Raw genomic sequence first — 20,347 nt, 5'->3', positions numbered from 1 at the left:
GTAAGGGCCGACGATGAAATCGAATTCAAAGAGGAGGATGAAAATGAGCCTAAAATGCCATCTCATGATGAAGAAGAAGATTTAGAGTTACCAGTTGAAGGTGAAATCGTTGTGGTGAAACGAAGCCTCAGCGTCCAAAGTGCTGAAACTGATCAACAAAGGGAGAATATTTTCCACACACGATGCCACATCCAAGGCAAGGTATGTAGTATGATCATTGATGGTGGAAGCTGTACTAATGTAGCAAGTAACATGCTGGTGGAAAAGCTAGGTTTGGCCACAACCAAACACCCAACTCCATAGAAGTTGCAATGGTTGAATGATGGAGGCGAGCTTAAAGTGACAAAGCAAGTTGTGGTAGCATTTTCCATCGGGAAGTACCAAGACGAAGTGGTGTGCGATGTAGTTCCCATACACGCGAGACATCTCCTTTTGGGGCATCCATAGCAATTTGATAGGCGTGTTATCTATGACGGTTATACAAATCTATATACATTTAAGCACCGTGGCAAAAATGTAACCTTACCGTCACTGACTCCAAAACAAGTGTACCAAGATCAATTGAAATTTAAAGAAAAGAAAGAAAAAGTACAAGAAAAAAGATTGAAAAGAAGAAAGAAAAGAAAATTGATAAAAAGAAAGGAAAAGTGAGGAGTGGAGGCAAAAGTACGAGAGGAACAAGAAAGTCAAAAATAAAATGAGAGTGGTAAAATGAGCGTATTTGTGAGGGAAAAAGAAATAAGGAAGTCCTTGTTGTTGCACCAGCTCGTGTTTGTACTTATGTACAAGGAATTTTTATTCGATGCTAACGAACTTGATAACTCTTTGCCTTTGTCTGTTGTTTCATTGCTTCAGAAATTCGAAGACGTTTTCCCAGAAGCAGTGCTTAGCAGATTGCCTCATTTTCGAGGTATCGAACACCAAATAGACTTTGTTCCTAGGGCTACGATTCCGAATTGACTCGCTTATCGAAGCAACCTAGAGGAAACTAAGAAGTTGCAATGACAAGTAGCAAAATTAATGGAGAAAGGTTATATACGGGAGAGTCTAAATGCATCCTCGGTACCCGTTCTGTTGGTGCCTAAAAAGGATAGTTCATAGAGGATGTCCGTAGATTGCCGAGCCATCAACAAGATTACTGTCAAATAACATAATCCCATCCCTATACTTGATGATATGTTGAACTAGCTTAGCGGTGCTAAGTTTTTCTCTAAGATCGATCTGAAGAGCGACTATCGTCATATTCGCATGCGGGAGGGGGACGAGTGGAAGACCGTGTTCAAGTCCAAATACGGTTTTTATGAGTGGCTAGTGATGCCATTTGGCCTCACCAATGCCCCGAGTACTTTCATGAGGTTGATAAACCACGTTTTGAGGTCTTTCATTGGTCTTTTCTATGTAGTTTATTTTGATGATATTTTAATTTATAGGAAATCCTTATCTGATCATCTTGAACATTTGCATGCTGTTTTGGAGGTTTTACGAAAGGAAGTATTATATGGAAACCTTAAGAAATGTAACTTTTGTACTGACAATGTTGTTTTTCTAGGTTTCGTTATAAGTGTGAGTGGCCTCGAGGTGGATCAAGACAAGATTAAAGCGATACAAGAATGGCCACGTCCGACCAACATCAGCCAAGTTAGAAGCTTTCATGCCCTTGCAAGCTTCTATAGGAGATTTGTACTGAACTTTAGCACTCTTTCTACCACATTAACCATATTATCAAAAAAAAATTCTTCTTTCATTTGGTCTGATGAACAAGAATTTACTTTTGATAAAATCAAAGATTGTTAGCTAATGCTCCACTTTTGTGTTTACCGAATTTTAACAAAATTTTTGAAGTGGAATGTGATGCTCTGGCATAGGAATAGGTGCGATTTTAACACAAGATGGGCGTTGGGTGGCTTATTTCAGCGAGAAACTTAACGGGGCTACGCTCAACTACCCCACCTATGACAAGGAAATGTACGCGTTGATACATGCAATAGAGACATGGCAGCATTACCTTTGGCCAACACATGGACTATGAGGCTTTGAAGCATTTGAGAGGGTAAACCAAGCTCAACAAACGTCACGCAAAATGGGTTGAGTTCTTAGAATCCTTTCCATATGACATTAAATATAAGCAAGATAAGGAAAATATCATTGCAGATGCTTTGTCACAAAGGTATGCTCTTTTAAACCATTTGGATGTTAAATTGCTTGGTTTCGCTTATTTGAAGGATTTATATGCTGATGATTCTGATTTTGGAGAAATTTACAAGTTATGTGTGCAAGATGCGTATGATAGGTACTATCGGCAAGAAAGATTCCTTTCTAGAGAAAACAAATTGTACATATCCCAAGGATAAACTAGAGATGTGTTGGTTCATGAAGAACACAGCGAGGGTTTAATGGGACATTTTGGTATTTCCAAAACACTTTTGTTGTTCTTCAAGAACACTTCTATTAGCTGAAGATGAAATGAGATGTGGCTAAAGTGTGCGATTATTGTATTGCTTGCAAGAAAGCAAAATCAAGGATCCAGCCATATGGACTCTATACTCCGTTGCCGATTCCAGAAGCACCATGGATGGATATTTCTATGGAGTTTGTTTTAGGCCTTCCTAGAACAAATAACGACAAAGACTATGTTTTTTGTAGTTTATCGGTTTTCAAAAATGGCTCATTTCATTATGTGTAATAAAACTGATGATGCTTTAGATTTTGCTAATCTATTTTTTAGGGAGATCATACGACTGCATGGCGTTCCAAGAACCATCGTTTCGGGCTGAGACACCAATTTTCTCAGCCATTTTTGGAGGACATTTTCGGGAAAGCTTGGCACTAAGCTGTTATTTTCAACAACAAGCCATCCCCAAACCGACGACCAAACGAAGGTCGTTAATCGAGTTTTGTCAACACTACTGTGGGCCATTATTCGAAAGAATCTAAAGACTTGGGAGGAGTGCCTACCTCACATTGAATTTGTGTACAATCGATCGGTACGCTCAGCTACCAAGTATTCGCCATTTGAGGTAGTGTATGGATTTAATCCCTTAACTCCATTGGATTTGTTACCTTTGCCTTTTGATCAGTTGATGCATGTAGATGGAAAGAAAAAGGTAGGTTTTGTGAAAGAATTGCATCAGCGAGTTAGGGATAATAGTGAACGAAAAACCGAGCAATATGTTCATAAAGTCAACAAGGGATGTAAACGAGTGATGTTTGAACCCAGTGACTGGGTTTGGATTCACATGCGCAAGGAGAGATTCCCAGTTCAAAGACGATCCAAACTTTTGCCAAGGGGAGATGGTCCTTTTCAAACCTTGGAAAGGATTAATGATAATGCTTATAAGTTAGACTTACCTAGTGAGTATGGGGTTAGTGCTACTTTTAATGTTGCTGATTTATCCCTTTTTGATGTAGGTGACAATTTGGGGACAAATCGCCTCGAAGAGAGGAGATGATGCGACCCTAGCTTGGGAAGTTACCACCGAACCCATTGAGCTACCACAAGGACCTATAACTCGATCACAAGCAAAGAGGTTTCAAGATGCATTAGCAAGCTATGTTGATCGAGCTTTGGGGGAGCAAGTAGCCGAATCCATTGATCATGCTTTGACCAGCTCAATAGGCATCCCTTGCAATTTATTACAAGCTGAACTTTAATTTATTAAACTCATCTTAGTTAATAATTAAGTTGTTGGACTTTATTTTTTTATTTAACTCATTTAATTAATTAATTGCTGGAATAAATGCTTATCTTAGTTTATTTAATTGTTGGAATAACTTATTGTTAAATATGTTTATTTACAGTTTATTAATTAAGCTTATTTAGTTTAGTGTGTTTAAATGTGTTTTAATGTGTTTGTTCATAAATGCTTGTAGGTGACTATTTAGTTGGAATCAGTTATGTACAAGGGCTATTACAAAGTGATAAATGCGACTATTGAGTTGGAATGGGTTACATAAAAGGGCCTGTTACAACAATAAAAGGAGAGCAATATGCATCATTAAAATTCGGCAGCCTCTCCATCTTCTCCAAGGAGCTGTTCAAGAATAGCAATGGACAAAGGAGTGATTACAAATTCCATAACCGATTGCCTCTTTAAGAACACTCCATGGTCTGTTTGTGTGCCCAAAAATATCATGAATGTTGTTGGTGTCTATTCGACTGTCCAAGGGAGCATTTAAAGCTTATCCTAAACTCTTTGGCTGTTCAAGAATGAAACCTAAGCATTCAAGATTATTAAATCAACTGAATCAGAACATTAAATCTTATTGATAGTTGCTGTTACTTAGGCCTAGAATTTCAAGAGTTTGTGCTTAGTGATTAAGTTTTATTTCAGCTCATTATTAGCTCATTTAAGCAGAACAAATGTGACTTTTTGGCTAGGTCTTATCTAGCACTATAAATACTTGTAATAAGCTTATTGTAAGGGACTTTTTCTGCCAAATTTATGCTTAAACTGAAACTTGTGAGATTTCCAACTCTCCTAGCTCATTTCAAGACTCAATTGACTTATCAAGTTTTAATTGTGGCATCATTCTTTCTTTTGTTTAAACCGAACTTATCACCTTTTTTTTTGGCGTGGTGTTCATATACCTTTGGTTCCTATCACTTTTGATAGTGGGTCAAAGTCCTTGTTGTTTTTTATTTTTTTAAAACCGTAAATCACCTAAGAGCCATTTTGAGACTCGGGTCAACAATCCAATATTATTGGTTCATTCTCAGTCTTAGCCAAATTATCCATTAATTATTTAACCATTTTAACTACTACTGTTGTTTGCAGCCATTTATCCTATTTTGTTTCGTTTCACCCTGAGATGAACTTATCCTTACTCAATTCACAATCGGGCAATCGAAACGACTCGAATAATTTTGAAACGAGTTCGTATCACATCTTTATGAAGCTGTTCGATTTGTTGCCCATTGATAGTTATTATTCGCGATCCTCTAGATGATCTCATAAGCCTCATTATAAGACTTAGATAAAATTGCACCATTTGCGGAAGCATCTACCATCAATCTTGTATGTGCATTGAGACCATTATAGAATGTCTCCAACTGGATACAATGAGAAGTCCCATGATGTGGACACTTACGAAGTAACTCCTTGAATCGCTCCCAAGCCTCATACAAAGACTCGTCATCTAATTGTTGGAAAGTTGTGATCTCGTTCCTTAACTTAGCGTTTTTGCTAGGTGGGAAATACTTAACCAAAAATCTCTCTGTTAATTCTTGCCATGTAGATATGGTACTTGGTGGCAATGAATTGAGCCATGCTCGTGCTTGATCTCGTAACAATTACAGAAACAACTTCAACCTCAATGTGTCTTTAGTCACAACGGCTATCTCGAATGAATCACTCACCTCCATAAACAATCGAATGTGGAGATATGGATCTTCTGTGGGCATACCATTAAATTGACCCACCATTTGTAGCAATTGAAACATCATTGGTTTCAATCCAAACTAGGTTGCCTCAATATCTGGCCTTCTAATTCTTGGGTTTAACTCACTAAAAAGTGGCACAGCATATTGTCTGATGCATCGATCCCTATCATCAGCAATAAGGATAGGGTTTCGTACATGATCAGCTTCATTACCTTGGTCTTGATTCTGATTTCCAAGGTCCATCTTGACTTGTCTTCGAGCTATTCATTCACGGCTTCTTTGTCTAAAAGTTTACTCAATTTTAGGGTCTACAGGGAGTAAATCGATAATTCAATCTATGCTCATAAACACCTGAAAAGAAAATCACAAAAATTAAAAAGAATAAGTTAGTAATGTTAGAAACAAATCAAATTGAAAATAAATAGTTTCACGAAAAAAATGACTATGGCAACAATTGACAATCCACGACAACGGAGCCAAAAACTTGTATCGCGTAGGTTTGTGCAAGTGTACACAGTTGTTATCAAGTAATAAGTAAGTATCGAGTTATTGTTTCCACAGGGATTGTATTTGTGTTAAGTCACTTAATTTTAAAATTATATTAACAATTTGGTAAATAAAAACACAATATAGTTAAGAAGTGGTGATTAAAATATATTAAACTAAATGCAATGATCCCTAATGCAAATTATCCTAAGTATGCAAACCATATGAATGAAATAGGTTTTAGTAAAATTAAACACAATTTGCAACAATTATAACATAAATAAACTAGGACAATTACTTTAATTAAACTCAATTTATTATCAACATGCTTAATAACATTCGGAAAAACATTCCATGTCAACGCGATCTTTCATGAGTATAGAAACGGCATTAGGTCCTTTCAGAATCCTTTACTTAGTAAATACACATTTTACTGATCCTTATTTACTAAGGGTTTCTTAGCATTCGTGTGAGGTAATAGGGACGTGTCAGGTTTGAAACAATTTAATCACATAAATCTAAAAACTACGCAGATAACAGAGCTTGGTCTGAGTTGTTAAGCAACCTCTAATTTAATCGGGTCAAGATCTAAATTGAGCATGCACATTTCAATTATGTGTCCATTAGCCGTCATCTGGTTAGGATCACTCAGCTAATTCAGGTGCATTTCAATCACATATGAATGAAATACATACTTGATTTTAATTGAAAACATGATCGATTAAGGCACAAACATTATAAGCATGAATCAAATAAATATTATTTAATCACAGTAATCATCCTAGCTTAAATAAAATTAAGCTAACATTGTTGTAAACAAGATCAAAGAACACTTAGCAAACATCTTTATATTAAATTAAAGAAAAGGAAGATTAAACCCAATTCAGAGTGGCTATCACCCAAGACTCTGACTGATGAGGCTCCTTCGTTCCTTTACTTTGCTCCATTACTGATGGCTCTCCACGGTGGCCGACCAAGGGTTCTTTAAGAGACTTAATTGCTAAAATCTCTATGAAGAGATGATGCTAGGTGTGGGAATGGAGAAGGCTAAGAGAATTTGGAGAAAAGAGAGAATGATGATTGATGAGAATGAATGAGGAATGATTTAAGGATGCTTGAGGGGTGATCAATGAAGGAATGAGAGGGTCTTATTTATAGGTGAGGATAGGGGGATAGTTTTCTAAAAATAGTGGATGTTAACCTCTTCAAATCTCCTCAAATTGTGGTCGTTCATGCTTAGTGGCTTTTGACTTGATTTTTTGCTTGATTTTTAAGCAATTTATGATGCCACACAACTCAGGACTGACACTCGGTCAATCGTAAATCTTCGGGCAAATCTCTAATTTCTTCAACACTGCAAGGACCTTGTGTAATTAAACCAAAGAATGGTTTAAATGGACAGCCATGTGTAGCTGAATATTGGGTTGACTTGGTCTCCAATTTAGACGTTTTTGTAATCTAGCAAATCTATTAGACCTAACCAGAACAAATCAACAAGTTAGAGGACCAAAGAATAAAATTTATCCAATTTAATTAATTAATTAAAACCCAAATTATTAATGAAATATTTTCAAATGAATTATTATATATAATTTTATATTTTATTATTTAATTTAATAATACATGGCCCAATTTATGTCTTAAAAAAATAATATATTCAAATTAATATAAAATAAGCCATTTATTTCTTTAAAACTATATAATAAAGCATAAAATCACATTTTAATAATTTCTATGCCCTAATTTCATATTTTCACATGTTTCATTAATTTATTAAAAAATTACTTAGTTTTAACAACGAATTTAAGTAAAAAGGTGATAAATTACATAGGAAAAATCCTATATATTTTTCTATTTACACTCATCAAGTGGCTCATCTGATCTTCCAGCTTAGTCAATTTCTTTGTCGAGTTAGTGCACTTAGACTGCACTTGCCTCACATATGTTCACATTGATTGCAATTCCCCCTCTATCTAATTCAGGTGCTAACCATATACAATATGGTCATTTGGTTTGGCCCTTTCATGTGGTTTTTGTAAATAAGGAGTTTGATAACTATTATTTTTAACCTGAGTCAAAGTATTACCTCATTGATTTCCTCCCAATCTCAAGTTCAGGTGATCTCTCCTTCCGGGTTTGCATGTATTCAAATAAGGGTTTCCTCGATGGGATTGTTAATTTAATGGAAGAGTGGTTTGTCTCCTCCATATATGGATGGTACACTATTTACGGATTCTATACGATTGAGTCTATCCACTAACTGTTGATATTTGTCATCCTCTTGGACAACCATTACCGTAGATGGTCTCAAGCCATATATGTATCAATCAGTTGGCCACTTGCAAGAATTCATTGCCATATTTTCTATTAATTTGTATGTGTCCACATACATTCGGTTCATTAAGGCTCTTCCTGCAGCACCATCCAATCCTAACCTTGTGTGAACATCCGACCCATTATAGAATATTTGCAGTCGTAACCACCCGGGCAATCTGTGATGTGGACATTTTTAAATCAGCGTCTTAAAACACTTCCAAGCTTCATGAAAACTCTCTCCCTCTAATTATTTGAACATAGAAATCTTCCTTCTTAGCTGGACCATCTAGCTAATGGGGAACAAATTTTGTAGGAACTTTACTACATGTTTGTCCCATGTCGTGATAGACCCTGGTGCCTGCGAATCTAACCAAGAAAAGGTAGTATCAATTAATGAGAAGGGGAACAACTGAAGACGAATAACATCATCGATGACCCTGTTATATCTGAAAGTGTCACAAAGCTAGAGGAGCCATTTTAAATGCTGACTCAAATGTTCTGTCATCATTCCTCGAAATTGCAAATTATTTTTGATCATTTGGATCATAGCTAGCTTGATTTCAAAGTTATTATCCAGGATGGTTGGCCTTTTTTTGCTCCCTTGAACCATATCCAGATTTGGTAGTGCATATTCTCTAAGAGTTCTATCATTACACTCCATATTTGTGGGTAGTTGTGGTGGATCTCCTAAGATATTATTGTTGATTTCGACGACCAATGGATTTTCTCGTGGTGGTAAATTACCTGCAGCAAGTGGCTGGTTTTGAATTCGTTGTTGTTGCTATTGCTATTGGCGATTCCTATATATTATTATGGCTCTATAGGTGTTCCTCTACTACGAGTCACACATTAAACCCAAAAAGAAGAAATTAAAAAAACTAAGAAAATAAAATCGTAATTATAATTTAAAATTTTCCTAATTATTCTATTAAGATGCAAAAATTAAATAAAACTTAGTGACATTTCCTCCTCAGTAACGGCACCAACAACTTGACCACCTCTGGACGTACCAATGCTTAGAGTAGAAATCCTGCACAAAATATATTAAAAACTGGTATTCACAAGTTTACATGTCAGGTTTTAATATAGTTACAATAGAGAAGATGAGTATTTAGAGGATCGTACCGAAAGGAGGTGAGCACTAAATTATTTCAGACCTAAGAATAAATATATCTAATTAGTACGTTAGATGAATTATATTACGATCAAATATAAAGAAAGGTTTTCGAGATTCTTAATAATAATAATAAATAAATAAGGAGAAATCAAATAATAAAATTTATCACATCTGAGCATGGGTGATTAGCTTGCTTTGGTAATCATAATGAACTATCACTTTTGGTTTTCTAATTCAATCAACTAGTCGATACCCCAGCAAGATCTTCTGGTTTCACAGTCCAGACTGATTCAAGGTTCAGGTTTTCACGGGTCGGCCATAACAATTTTTGGTTAATTCCCACCTTATTGACTTTCTAAGGTTTTTAAGCCTAGGGTTTAAGTTCTTTTTTTCCTGAACAACTAATCCGCTAAGAGAACCCTACAAAACAGTTAACTAATCATACTTCCGCTCGCTAATCCCCTACAGGAGGATTAGTTTCTCATTAATCTCATAAACAATATAGACTTCATATATAGAATAAACATGAAAAAAATTCAAGAATATAAAGTTTAGAAGAAGCCTGATATGTATTAAATAGAATGCTAAATCCTCACAGAGTTTGATCCTGTTCACAAATCTGGTTTCTTCCACAAAAGTAAAGAAAAAAATTGAAATAAACCTAAAGCCTAGTAAAACAGAAAGACTAAAGACTAAAACTAGGAAGAAAATTATACAATATGAAAAGTTGTGAATAACATGTGTTAGATGAGTCTATTTATAGACTTTAGAATGGCTGTCGTCCTTAACCCTAGGTCAGCTATCGTGTTCGTGCTTATTGATTGATTGTGTGGACCTAAACACCCCTAGCTTGTAACTATTTCTTGTACAGAGGCGATGTCGCGACACACCAGATTTTATGTCACGACATCGAGGTTAGTATGCTTTATCTTCAGAGGTGGTTCCCGACATCCTCAGGCTATTTCGTGACATCGAATGCAATCTTGATATTCTTCTATTCTACTCCCTATGTCGTGACATTCAACTCTCTGTGTTGCAACACAGCTACTAGTATCGGGTTAGCCCACCTTCTAATAGTCTCCTACACACTTACAGAGCATATTATCTTACCCTTAGGCCTCATTCGACCCTTAAGGTCAATAAAGGACTCAAATTTCACATATTATTGAACATAAATAAAATTACAAAATCTTACCTAAAACTTACCCAAAGTTCTTGTATTCAAGCTCCTAAAGTGCGAAAACTAGTTTATTTTTGGTACACATAATTACCGTAGATCAAGGGCATGGCAAGTGGACTTGCCAAGCCAACTCCGAGGTGCCCCTAAAATTCAACACGGCCATCATGTTTTCGATGGCCAATATGTGTATGGAATTCATTTGCACTGGGTTGGTTCCAATTCACAATACTTTTGACATTACCGCCTATCGAGCAGTTATGCTTTTTTGCATATTGTAAAGAGAGCATATTTTTGTCAACCATTAGATTTACGAGGAAATACTCAAGTACACACGGAGGTAAAAGCATAGTATGTACTTCACATATTTTACTTCTGCCCTATGTTGTTGAGCTGAGATTCTCGTGTCTCTGATTGAGCCATTTATTAGACCTAGTAGCAGTGTGATTGGGGACAACTTCTACAGTCAATTCATTGAGCTTTAATGAAAGTGAAATCGGGAGAAGGAGCAAAAAACCAAAGATAGGAGTGACACCTAGGGGCCGATAAAAACGAAGAGTAAAGTTCACAGGTTAAATATGATAGGACTCACATATATGCCCATATCGGAGTGGAAAACCCAATGGATGCATGATAAGAGAGGCATTCTTATTCGCATTGCATAATAGAATGGATGGCCCATACCAACACCACTCCAGTGCATGTTCGAAAGATTCCCACCACTACGCGAGAAGGGTGCCAATGATGATGATAATGAGGAGGAGGAGGAAACCCAAATCGTTCCACCATATTATGAGTGAGTATTTTGACCGGACTACTCATCAATGAAGGGCATGGTGATCCACGACCCGAGCCATCACAACCGGACCTAGACTTTAGGAAGGCAAGCTACAAAAGTGTCAACGGGGCACGAGAGGGGCAAGTCATAGATGATAGAGGAGCCACAATCTGAATCTGGCTAATTTTGAACACTTTTATTATTATTTGGACTTTGTACTTCATTTTATTTAGGATGATTTTTAATTTTTGTTTTAGCTTTTAAGTAGTTAGGATTTATTAGTTTATATATGTTTGTGTGTTTTAGTTTTTCTTTGTCGAAACCCGACTATTTTTGACAACTCTACAATTGCGAGCCAAACCCAAAAGGAGGACTAGTCCCACCAATTGAGTTGCACGAACCATGTCAATCGGGTAACCTTTTTCCTTTATAGTTTAAATCCACATTACGGACAATGTGTCGAATAAAGTGTAGGGGTTACTCAAGAAAATTTTTAATTCTCTTTGTTTGGTAATTTTTAAATTTTTATTGCATGTTTTCTATGTGCTTGAGTTTATAGAAATACAAGTGATTGGTTAGCAGCATGTTAAACAAATTGTGTGAATAAATTGTAAATTTAGTTTAATAATATTTGATTCTAAATTTTTAATTTTAGACTACTTAGTTCAACTTGTTACACTATGAATAGATTTAAGATGTTAAGTATACCATAAGATAAATAGATATTTAAGTACCATGCATGTTTAATTGAATTATAGGTTGTAGAAATTGATGGACTTGGCGAATTTAATCCATGTAATGAATTACCTAGGGAGGACCTAATGTATTATTTGGTACACATTTTCGAGCATAAAAGTTGTCCCATAATTATTTCCCTAGTACCTATTTTGAGCCTGAATCTATTTTCTTGATGAACTGAAAATGAAACATTAAGCCTAATAAATAACCTATTTTAATTCTTTATTTGTTGGTCCTTACACAGATTTAGACGTCCGACCATTGATATTGAGGGATTAGGTAGATACATCTCGTTAGATTCAAAAATATTTTTTTTGAGTGAAATTAAGGAATTGTATGGTATATTGAGTATTAGAATTTTGAGCATGTAGAAAAATAAGACAAAATGTCAACTGAGAAAATCTTAATGAATAAAAACAGAGTGAGTTGGAAAAAAAATGTACTCGCACATTTGCTCGAAAATTATTACAAGCTCGGATGATTATACTCGTAAATACTATACGATGCCTTAGTAAACGAAGAGATAAGGAAGGTGGGGGAAGTGGATATAAGGTGGTGATAATATATATACTCGGGGGAGGACCGAGAACAATATCATGTACCAAACTACTTTCGTGCTTAACCGTTTTGTCGATCCTATTCTATAATTCCAAACCAACCTAAGTCGTAGAACGTTATAAGTCGAAATGTCCTATGTGACTTAGGTAGCACCTTATGTGGATAAAATTGTGTCAAGTTTTGATGTTATTACCACTTATATTCATTTGAACATACGTGTATATTTATATATTTGTTTTGAAGGAAAACTATACTTAACATTCTTTTATTTGTTTCTTTGTAATTTATTGAATAACCCGTCTAACTTTAGAAATTATGAGTCAATGGTATATCACTCGAGAATTATATATTTATTTACATAGAATTGTTAATATAATTCTATCCAATTTCATGTATCAAGCTAACTCGAGTACATTTTCTTTTCTTTGCATATTTATTTATTGCTTTAATTTTTTTAGTATTTATTTTGTTCTCGTTTAGTTTGCTTGAGGAAAAGAAAAGACTTAAGTATGGCAGTATTTGACCTGCCATCAAATGTAGTAGTCAATTCGAGTTATTTTCGCACTTAAGGAACTTGTTTTCTAGAAAATTTAGTATTTAATATTATGTTTTAGGTATTTAGTACTTAAGATTAAATATTAGTAACTTAAGTGTTTTTTAACACATTTTATAAGTGTTGTGCCCCAGTAGGCCTACACGGGCCTCAAGTAGTACTAACATGTGTAATTGAGTTTGTAGGATGAAGGATATTAGACACAATTGATGTGGGAGTAAGGGATGATTGGTGCACAAGCTTCCCAAGCCGATTCAGCATGAAACAAACCAAAATTGGCATGGAAGACATGTTGTGTCACACCATAGATCTTGCATGGTGTGACATAGGTTAACTTGCTGCTAGAGTATGCCGAGGCTATTTTCTTCCGCATAATCAAGTTTATACAAAGACTTGGGAAGTATCTAACACTGAATTTTAGCATCCAACACTTCTATAAATAAAATCGTACGGGTTTTATGTAACTAAGTCATCTTAGATGCAATTAAGAACCCTAGTAGTTTAGGAGTAGGATTAGATTAATTTTCTTTCGATTTTTCTGAACTATTTGTTTTTCATCTAGGAATCGATTTTGATCCAAGAGTTTACTTTATTTTATTGAAGTATTTAGATTATCTCTTCTTTGCAATTGACATATTTAATTATTCTGATAAATTGATTTGCTACTATATTATCCATTTGATATTAATCCACGGTTATCCTAATCACATTTCTCTTCTAATTTAGTCGTGTTCTTCACATGATTTATTTAATTGAGGTTAAGATTATGAATAACATGTGTGGATAAATCTTTTAGGGGAGATTAACGAGTGGATGAGACTGTGATTAATAAAGAATTTAGGGTTTTTCGATAGAATTAGTTGGTGTAAATACATGTTCTTAAACCACAGGCTTGACAATCCTAGAAAGTTATCATAAGTTAGACGAGCTTGGGAGATAAGTCGAACATAGTAAATCGTAGTTTATCCTGGTTGAGACACTAAGGTAGGGAGACAAGCAAGTATCAACCAATCGATTAATTAGTTAGAGCTAGGAGGTAATAAGTTGTTAATCGATAGCTAAACCAGCGCAGAACCTTAATTTGAATTCAATTACAAACCCTAAAGCTAGTTAACATTCATACTTGGTTTATTGATTTTTAGTCAATTATTTATGTTTCTTATTTATTTATTTTAGTTATTTAATTTCTCTAAGAATCTATTTTATGGTTTATCGTATATAGAAATTAATGATTATTACTTAGGCTTAATATTGTAAAAAGGTTTTTATATATTTATTACATCCTTCTTTTGGTACGATCCTCGCAATACTTCTAAGTGTTTTGTTGTAAACTATACTATATTACAATTTGACCCATGCACTTGCGGACACCATCGTTCTAATCTTATATATTTTTGTTGTGTTATTTTATTATAAATGATAACTCGTTTATAGGCGGTCAGTACTCTGACAAAAAATATGACATCTCGTAACTCGGACCCAACAATTAGGTTGGGTATCGGAGTGTTACATTACTAGTTAATTATGCTTGATTATGTCAGTTAGGATGTGCGAATTGGTAAGTGTAGTAATAATGGATTGAAGGTTATAATTTGGAAATGTTTAGAAAAGGTTATAATCAGGATGAATATGTTTTGTGGTACATTTTAGTTATGATTAGGTTCATTTGGTTAAGGCTTTGGAAACTTAAAAGTGCAAGATTTTGACCTTTAGGTATCTGAGTCTCAAGACAAAAGGAACATGTCTCGAGACTACTAGGATAAATTTAATTCAAATTTTGCATTCAAGAGCTTGAGATCTTGAGACATATTTGTGTAGTCTCGAGACAAGTATTCCTTATCTTTAGACAAATAACATCGAACTTAAAAAAATTGTACCCTTATCTTCAGACAAATAACATCGAACCTAAAAAAAAATTTACCCTACTCTAGGTCTCGAGATAATTGAATCATGCGAGATAATAACGAAGAACAAGTTATTCTTTTATATAAACAACAATTCGATCGATAATATCAATGAAAGAGATAAATAAGTAAATAGGGAAAACAAATTGCTCATTAGCCGATCGATAAAGGCGCAGTTCCAAAATAATCTCCGCTCGCAATTGTCTCCACATCGGAATAGAAATATTTGATGAAACGAACATAAAATAAACTCAATGAACATTAAGAATGTAATAAAATCTAAATACTGATCTGTGTCTCCTGAAATTTGTGTCCCTAATGTGTTGTTCTGAGATATTATTTATAGATTACATGTATTTATGACCTAATTAGGACAAGCAAAGACAACTAAGCATGTTAGTTTAGGTTATGCAAACAAAAACACACTCAGCTGGTATTTTCCCTCGTCATATTGGTGTCGCAACAGCTTCAAACCTATGTTGCGACATCAGAGGAAGTATACTCTTTTTGGAACATTTAGTTCTATGTCATGATATCCCATAGTTAGTGTCACGACATGCAGTTAATATGCTTCTTAGGCAGTCTGAGACAGTTTTGCGACATCCAAGCTATGTGTTGCAACATCAAGAGCAATCCACTGACTCCTTAGCCTGAATTGGGGTCCTGCACACTTAATCAAAATGTTAGTCTTCCCTGAGGCCCAAATTGGCCTAGAAGGTCATAAAACACATAAAAAAATATCATTTGAGTAACTTTAACTAGAAAAGTACTAAAACAAAAATCTAACTAAAACAATACTTGATTACTTGAAAACAAGCTCATTAAGTGTTAAGAAGAACCTAATTTACCACCACGAATTGTGGCAGATCAAACTCCTCTACACTTAAGTTTTTGTTTTTCCTCAAAAAAACAAGCACATTACATGCAACAAAGACTAGTAGAAAGCACAAATTACTAACCCAAGTATGAAAACATAAATATATAATAATTGTCTTGATTTAACTATTAAATAGAATAAAGTTATTGAAACATGTATGTAAATGAAAGCCTAGATCGTGTAGATCACACCTCCAAACTTAAATTTTTCCTTATCCTCAAGTAAACCAAGTTTATATCAATATCATGCAAAAAGGCGACGTCCCTTGGATTTTATTAGCTACTATGAACATGGTCGAAAATATTAAGTTTATAACATTTCTTATCTCATATATGTAACGCTCAGTTTGTGCAAGAATACACAATCTTTATCAAGTGATAAGTACATAAAAGATTTATCATCTCTAAAAGGACTGTGTATATTAATCAATATTTTGCAAGATTAAAGTGAACGATTTGGTGATAAAAACACAATATTTTGAGTGATGATGATTAAGCTATCTAAATGCAAGATGATCCTTACTGCAATTTAATCTATATGGCAAGTATGAAATGAGATGTATGAAATGAATTTAGCAGCTAAGACACAAAATTCAAAATCAATAACATGAATAGGATAGAATAATTACATCTTTCAACTTAGTTCATTTTCCCTATGTTTAACAATGTTCGAAAAACATTCCATGGCAACTCGATCTTTCATGAGTTTGGAAACCAAATTAAGTCCTTTCAGAATCTTTTACATAGAGAACTATGCATTTTACTGACAATAATAAATTAAGATTTTCTTCGAATTCATGTGAAGTAACAGGGGTGGATCAGGTTTGAAACAATTTAGTCACATAAATCTAAAAACTATGCAAGATAATAGAGCTCATCAAAGTTATTATGGACCTTTAATTTAGTCGGATCAAGATCGACATTAAGCATGTACTTTTCAATTATTGTGTCCATTAGATGTCATCTGATAAGGATCGCTCAGCTAATTCGAATGCATCCAATTACGTATGAATGAAATACAAACTTTAATTTAATTGAAAATATGATTGACTAAGGCATAAACACTATAAACATGATTTAACAAACTTCATTGAATAAATGCAATCATCCTAGCTCAACGTATTTAAGCTATCATTATTGATGAGAAGATCATAAAACATATTGTAAACATGATTACATCAACATAACAGGTAAATGATGAATAAACTATATTCAAATCAATAGTCTTGCAAACTCCAAATGAAGATTCTTTCCTCCAATCCCGGTGTTCCTCCTTTGCTAATGGCTCCTCAATGTGATCAACCAAGAGAGAACCTTATCATATTTTTGCTGGCTACAAATGAAGGGAAGTATGGGGTGCTTGGTGTGGAAAGAAGAAATAAAATGAATGAATGAAAAAATGAATGAATGAGTATTGAATGAAGGAATGCTGCTTGATGTTAGGGATTAAGGGATATGAGTAAGGGATGTAGGGATGGATTAAAAGGTGAGAGGAGTGTGGTATTTATACTTGAGGTTGGTGGTTGAATTTACTAAAAATGGCGTCAAAGATCCCTTCGTTCTCTTACATTAATGGCTAGCCATAGCAAGTGGTAATAAGGATGGGTTAGTTGCTTGATTTAAGCTTGGAATCATGCTAAATTTAACCATAGGGCGGACGGTTTCTTGAGAAATCTTCATGTGCTTATTTTTAATTATTTTCAAAGTGTAAGGACCTCCAAATAATTGTCCCAAAGCTATTTTTGGGAAGCAACAGGCTTGTGCCAAATTTGTGCTTGACTCCCCCATGTTGGAGGACTTCATGACGCAATAAATAACCAAAAATGTCGACCATGTATCATCACTTAAATTGGGTCAAATCAACATCCTTATGACATCATTTTGCATGGTTTTAACGTCCAAGTAGGGTGGATTTTTTCATGTCCATGGAAGATATGTACTAAGCTCCATAATATATCACCTCATGGTCCCACTACATTATTAAAACATAGCACATTCATAAATAACATGAAAATGATTTAATTTGTGCATAAAATTCATATAAAAAAGCACATATTTGCATATTTTAGAAATTCGTATCCCTGATTGAGATTTAAACATAATTCACTAAATTTATTAACAATTGTTCGGGATTATTGTTATTTTTAAGTAAAAATATGGTAAAAGGACTAGAAAAACCCTATACAATTTAGTGTTTACACACCTCGAAAGTTAATCCATTGTTCATCCCAAGTAATATTTCATGTAAAGCACAACTTTTGCGAAAGTATTTTTTGCAACATGTTTAAATAGCATCAATCTTTGCACATAATCATGCATCAAGAGAATCATGCTCAAAAATTCTTTTTATTGATAAGTATCTTGAATGCAAACATTATTTCAAAATTTTATTGTAAGTGCGAAAAAATGTTAACTTAAGTCATAGAGTGCATGTTTTTCAAGATCATACATAACCTTCACCATTTGGTCAAAGTTTCTTTATCAATCAAACAAAGCAATCATAAGGTCTAATTAATGGTCCTCATATAATGAACTTAGCACTTCCTCTCCACTAACGTAGATGACATAATTATCCAAATCAATAGGTCTTTTATAAGGTTGTAATGGGGATAGGCTTAAGGTAGGGATAAAGAGAAGAGAATCTTAGGTTCAGTAATCTTAACCCTATCTTTGCCTTGGATCAAATTGAGGTACATCCTTCCTGCTAATGAGTTTTTACCCCCAAACTTAATTTTGAAACATATTTTCAATACTTCTCAATACTTTGAGTATTTATTTTTCTATTTTTGTTTGACATTTTAATAAAGCTTTTTTTTGACAAACGAAGAACATGTACATCTTTTTTGTATTTTTCCTTGATCTTTGCCCACCAAGAAAAGTATAGTTAAGATAGGTGCTAAAATAAGATAAAATTTTAAAAAAGATGGTAGCATGGCTTATGATGTAGTTAAATAACAATAAAATAGGCTTTAAGGCTCAAATGAAGGTTTCAAGGGTCAAATTTATATAGGGTAGGCTTCAAAGACTCAACCAATCCAAAGAAAATGTGCCTAAATCATGTTTAGATTCTTACGCCTCCTAGGATTTCGCCCTAAGAAAGTTACTAAGTCAATTCTATGAACTTAAACCTTCATGCATGTTTATTTCAAAAGAAGTTTAATTTTCATGGTAAAAGGCTACATAAGACCTAAGAATACATAAGCATTCCATTACTAAATATAACATAAAAAAACAGATAAAATTAGAAATCATGCTTCCATTTAGACTAACTTATGAAGAAAAATTCTTTCTAAACATTCATTTCTTTCAACATACTTATATGGAAAATATTGAAACATACTTGAAATTTTAAAAATTTATGCAAATTGCCTTACTCCCCTTTTAGAAAGAATTAATGTCATCATTGCAAAAACAAAGTAACGAATCAAAACAGAACACCAAGTAGGATAGCAATAAAGAAAGGCGAGTCATGAAGAATGCTTAAATACCAAGTCTTTCTCAATAATCCAATCCTAGACATGTTCATTCCGATTACCACATCACTTCACTTTTTTTTTCTAATGAAAAGGCATTGAGCTTATTTTATTCATGCTTGCAATATCTTATTTATAATACGAAAGCAAAATACTAATTAAGGAATAGAAATAAGTGCCTAAAATTAAATACTAAGGATAAGAAATTTCCCCCCTTTTTATCTGCGTCATCCTCCATGTCTTTTTCCTTTTCCCTTTTTTGTTGCACTTGATCTGGGAACTCAGGAACAAAAGTGTTAGCGATATTCTTAAGAGTATTTCGTATGGAATCATCTCTAACTTTTTCATATCTCCAGTTAGCTTGTTGTTGGTTATGCATGAATTTCCACATATCCATCATAGTTGAAAATTTTGAATTCTTCATAGTGTTTGAGGAAGTAGGGTTGTTTGGTTCCTCTTTAGTTTTTGCTTCTTCTAACTTATCAACTAAGTTAGCTTTTGGTTCAAATTTCATTGATGACCCATCTAATTCTGGTTCATTTGGCTCAACTTGGTTTAATAGTCCAACATTCTCTACTAAAATCTCAAGGTCATGCCTTGTTATGCAACCTTGAACATAACGGTCCTTCATGTTTACCTTCTATCTCACTCAAGACCTAAAGCAAAGCGAAGTAATCAATTATGGAAAGTAGACACTTCCTACCTTTTTCCTAGCACAGTCTTGGCTCTCCTTGAGTATAATTCTCCCAACATTGATAGACCTTTCTGTCATAATCGCATACAACAAAAGCATTCGTTCCATTGAGATGGTGGAACTATGTGAGATGGTCATGAAGCTATATCGAATAAAATAGAACCATACATTAGCCACTGGATTTAAATATTCTCTTCGGCAAGAATGACTACCAAAATTTCTTATAATCCATTGGGATCCTGGATTTGTAACCACATTAAGAACTTGTTGAAGAAAATCCCAATTGATATTCGTCAT

General features: G+C 34.2%; 2 non-coding genes across 2 annotated transcripts; both read left to right on the top strand.

Annotated features, from left to right (window-relative positions):
• The first annotated feature begins 5,064 nt into the window (after positions 1-5,064).
• LOC128040668 (small nucleolar RNA R71) lies at positions 5,065-5,173 on the top strand. The gene has a single exon (XR_008195474.1). It is a non-coding gene; the product is annotated as a small nucleolar RNA R71 (small nucleolar RNA).
• A 3,182-nt stretch (positions 5,174-8,355) lies between these two features.
• On the top strand, positions 8,356-8,461 carry LOC128040739 (small nucleolar RNA R71). Its single transcript, XR_008195545.1, has one exon. It is a non-coding gene; the product is annotated as a small nucleolar RNA R71 (small nucleolar RNA).
• Positions 8,462-20,347: the final 11,886 nt, after the last annotated feature.

The sequence above is a fragment of the Gossypium raimondii genome, chromosome 4 (genome assembly GCF_025698545.1).
Source record: "Gossypium raimondii isolate GPD5lz chromosome 4, ASM2569854v1, whole genome shotgun sequence".
NCBI classification, from domain to species: domain Eukaryota; kingdom Viridiplantae; phylum Streptophyta; class Magnoliopsida; order Malvales; family Malvaceae; genus Gossypium; species Gossypium raimondii.
The sequence above is the reverse complement of the archived record's forward strand: the minus strand, read 5'-3'. Positions and strand labels throughout refer to the sequence as shown.